Below are 4,941 nucleotides of genomic sequence, written 5' to 3' on the forward strand. Positions count from 1 at the left end.
TGCATGGTAGTCATTGTGTGTATCTACTATAGTTTCTTTTTCAATTCTTCCACTGTTGGGAATTTGGGCTGCTTCCAGTTTCTTGCTCTTTTGAGAGCATACATTCACTCATGTTGTGTCTCATGTTGTGTTTCGCTTGGGTATTTGCCTAATAGTGGTGTTACAGGATGGTATGGAGTTTCAATTCCCAGTTGCTTTAAATTATCTTTTTTCATAGTGGTTGTATTTACAAGCCTACCAACAGTGTCTACTGAATTCCATTCTCTCTACATCCTCTCTAGCATTTGTTGTATTCTGTCTTGTTTTTTTTTTTAATACAACTAAACTAGCACTGTGGATGTAAGATGGTATCTAATTGTGTTTAAATTTGTATCTCCCAGGTACCGAGTGATCATGAGCATTTTTTCATGTATTTATTACCCATTTGTATTTTGTTTTTAGTGGTCTGTTTATATCTTTTTGCCACTCCTTAATTGAGTCACTTGCTATTTTCTTATCGAACTTTTGTAAAGTTCTGTATATTTTGGTAATTACCCCCTTTTCTCATGTGCCATTGGTAAATTTTTTCTCCAATCTGTGAGCTCTCATTTCACTCGCCCGAGGAAGTCTTCTGAAGTGCAGAAGTGATGTAAGTTCAGCCTGTCCCCGTCATCGGTCTTGTCTTCCTCTGCGTGTGCCTCCTCCATTATACTCAGTAGTCTATGTATGAGGGGTGCAAAAAATCGAATATTTTACAAGATATGTATTTATGTTTTTTTACAAAACAACATTATCACCTTCAAAATACTCTCCACTACACCTAATGTCATTTAATACATTTTTCAACTCTGCGATTCCATTCTTGGAAACTTTTTCAAACTCATCTGTTTGGATGGTTGATAGCACATCCCTCGTTTTGTTCATCACCTCTTCTTCATCATTAAATTACTGTCCTTTTATGTCCCTCTGTATTCACAGAAACAAAATGCAGTCGTACAGACTAAGGTCAGGTGAGCAAAGTGCATGGGATAAGAAAAGCATGCTATTTTTTTCCCAAAATGGGCACACCAAGATGTCTGCGTGAGCAGGTGCATTGCCCTAGTGGCAAACCTGTCTGCCACCAATCAGGCCTTTTTGGTCTCACACTGTTACGCTATCTTTCCAGAAGCTTTAAATAGAAAGCTTGATTAATAGTCTTACCTGGTGGAACAAAGTACAAATATCCTATGAGTCAACATTTTTGGGAAGATCACGGAAGTCCAGAATGAAGTTTGTCATCAGTCGACATTTCACTTTTTTTGAAACCAGAAAACCAATCATACCCTTGAGTTTTTCCCATAGTGCTGTCCTTGTACGCCGAGTTCAACATCACAGAAGTTTCTGTGGCATTTTTCCAGAGCAAAAAACAACATTTCACAGCCGCACACAGTTGTCTTAAATTGACCCTTACAAAAAATGAAGTTCGAGTGAAACTGCTTTTACCAAAAATTCACTGTGACCAGATAGAACCTTCCCAGGTGTGCAGTAACTCAGCAATGTGTGGGTGGTATGGGAAAAAAATGCGTACTACGAAATTTCTGCTCACCGAAGCTTTTTTCTGTTTGTTGGTTTTGGAGGGGAGGGGTACCTCCTCTATGCCCTTCCATAAGACCCTTAAGTTTGTTCCAGGCATTTCAATGATGCTCTGATAGCTCTGGGGTTTACATTTAGGTCTTTAATCCATCTTGAGTTTAATTTTGTGCATGGAGAAAGATAAGGGTCTTATTTCATTCTGCATATAGAAAAACAGTTTGTCCAACATCATTTGTTGAAGAGTCTGTCTTTGTTCCATTAGGTATTTCTAGGATATTGCCTGTAGGCTGATGCCCTTATGTCTGGTCCATTGGGCGATCCACCTCTTGTACCAGTACCAGGCTGTTTTGGTGACTGTGCATGTATAGTAGGTTTTTAGATCAGGAAGTATAAGGCCTCCTACTGGGTTCTTCTTTTGAAAAACTTCTTTCCTTGTCCTGAGTCTTTTTTCTACCCATATGAAGCTGGTAATTACAATTTACATTTCATTAAAAATTGTATTGGGGATTTGGACTGTGTGCAGTATCTGTAGATTATTGCAGGTAGTATTGGAATTTTCACAATATTAAGTCAGCCTATCCATTAACATGGGACATTCTTCCATTTATGTAGGTCTTTTCTCGGTTTCTTATATTAATATTCTGCAGTTTTTTCTGTGTAGGTCTTTTTTTTTTACTTAGGTTTTTTCCTAAGTATGTCATCTTTTGTGTGGTTATTATAAATTATATTGTTTCCTAATGTATTTTGTGTAGCTCTCTTTACTGGGATACAGAAATCCAAGTGGTTTCTGGCTGTTAATTTTGTATCCTTCCACCTTGCGGAATCCCTCAATTCTTTCTGCTAGGCTTTTGGGGGAAATTTTTAGATTTTCTATATATAGGATCATTCCATCAGTAAATAGTGAAAGTTTCATTTCTTTGCCGATTTGTATCCCCTTGAATTATTTTTATTGTCTAGTGGTTCTAGCGAAGACTTCCAGTACCATGTTGAATAAGAGTGGTAATAGGGAATATCCTTGTCTGGTACCTCTTTTCAATGGAAATGTTTACAAATTTTCCCCATTAAGTTTAATGTTGGTTGTTGGTTTTTCATATACGGCTTTAATTCTGTTGAGGAATTTTCCTTCTATTCCTACTTTGTTGACTGGTTTGAATATATATACTTTGTTCATCTTTGCAAAGAACCAGTTTCTTGTTTTGTTGATTCTTTCTTTTTTTCTTTGATAGTTTATGTCTCTTTTGATCCTGATGGTTTCTTTCCTTCTTTATTGGAGGATATATGTTATTTTCTCTATTTTAGCTCTTGAAGGTGTTGTGTGTCAGGGTATTGGTTTTAGATTTCTCCTTTTTTTTAAAAAAATGTGTGTTGATTGCTATAAATTGGACCCTGATTACTCCTTTTACTGTGTCCCAAAGGTTTGATATGTGTGTTAACATTCTTATTTGCCTTAAGAATTTTTAAAAATTTTCTCTCTTGTGTTCTTTATTACACAACCTTTTTGAGTTTTTGTTGTACAATCTCAGTGTGCTTGTCTTTAAGTTTCTGTTCATTTTCTTGTTGCTTTCTAGTTTTATAGCATTGTAGTCTGGCAAGATAAGTTGTAGTATCTATTTTTTTTAATTTGTTTAGGCATGCTTTGTGACCTGTTGTGTGGTCTATACTTGATAATGATCCATGTGTAGTGGAGAAGAATGTATACATTGTTTTTGTTCTCTGCAGGTCCAAGCCAAGGGAGCTCCAATCAGAACCCCTGACAGAAAAACTTCCCAACACAGGGGAAAGCACAGCTTAAAGCCATGGGGATACATTTACAGGGCAGCCTGGAGCAGGCATAAGCAGTGAATAACCTTGCTAATGGGCTGGGTGGGTGTTTTCTGCTAACAAAAAAGGGTGAGGGGAGCCCATGAGTGGATATGCTTTTCTGGTGCCTTACGACAGGGCCAAGCAGAGCTGTACCTCAGGTACAGTGTATTAGTTTTGCCAAATGGGACTGGAGGTCACCCAGCATGTGTGGAGAGTTGGCTTATTCGCTATTTGAACCAGCAGGGATGCACTGTTGCAAGGGGGTCTGATTAGAGGTCCATTGACTTGGGGAAAGAACCAAACCTGTTGTGCTTATATCCACCCCAGGTTTTTCTGCAGAACTATGACCCTGAAGCTCAGTTGGTCAGCCACCCTACCAAGCTCCAGGACTGGGAAAATCAGTTGGGAGAATTGGGAAGCTGCACTAGAGGGCCAATGACAAAAGGGTAGCTATTGGAAAGCATTGCAGCCCTTCTATTTTAATAAATTAGTGTTTACTTATCTTTCTTCTGAGAATCATGTTGCTGGAAGCATAGAATACCCTTCACTGTGGCCCTTCTGTGCTGGTCTCTGTGGAGTCTCTCCTGTGGGCATTACTTCAGAAATGTTATCAGCCTGGCAATTAACCTATGTCTTCTTCTGCCAAAGTTTTGTCTTTAGGAGAGACTGGGGGTTTAAACCACTCATCTTTCCTGATTTTAAACCATGTAGTTTAAACCCTTGTCCTGTTCTCACAACTCCCTGATGATTTATGCACAGGTTCGGCATGAGCAGGATGAAGTGCTCTGGAATTCCCATTCTTCTCAAGGCCACCCATAGTTTGTTATACACAGTGTTCAATGACTTTTCAAAGTCAATGTAACAAAAGTGAACATTTTCTTTTGTTCTTTGCTGTCAGTCAAGGTCCATCTGACATCTACAATGATATCTTTTATCCCATGTCCTCTTCCCAGTCCAGCCTTTCCTCCTGGTATATCCCTGACAAGGTTCTGCTGCAATGATCTTCAGCAATAATTCACTTGTATAAATCTATGATACTGGTCTGTAATTGTCACATTTTTGAGTCATCTTTCTTTGATAGGAGCACAGTTATGTACCTTTTTCAGTCAGTTAGCCAAGTCAGTTTTGCCCAAGTTTTTGTCATAGACAATTGAGTGCTTCCAATGTGACATGTTCAGCCTCTTGAAACATTCAAATGATATTCCACCAATATTTGGGCTCTTGTTTTTTGGCTAATGCCTTCAGTGAGCTTGAACTTCTTCCTTCAGTACCATTGATTCTTGCTCAAACTCTACCTCTTTAAATGATTGATTGTCACTAGTGCTTTTTGGTACTGTATTTCTTTTCATTTTCTTTGATTGCTTCTTGCATCAAGAAACATTATTATTGTTGCTTTATATTACTTATTGTCCATATTATTTTTAAATATTTCAACTCAAGGCTTGGATTTCTTCTTTACTTCTTCTAGTTTAAGAAGAGTTGAACATTTTCTTTTCAGTTATCTAGGTCTTTGAAAATTGAATTATATCATTTTATTTTGTCTTTTCTTTTTTTTATACCTATTTTATTTTATTTTTTCATTTTTTT

Source organism: Echinops telfairi, unplaced genomic scaffold, assembly GCF_000313985.2.
Source record: "Echinops telfairi isolate 266 unplaced genomic scaffold, ASM31398v2 ScPeMD7_11;HRSCAF=52, whole genome shotgun sequence".
Classification (NCBI taxonomy): Eukaryota; Metazoa; Chordata; class Mammalia; order Afrosoricida; family Tenrecidae; genus Echinops; species Echinops telfairi.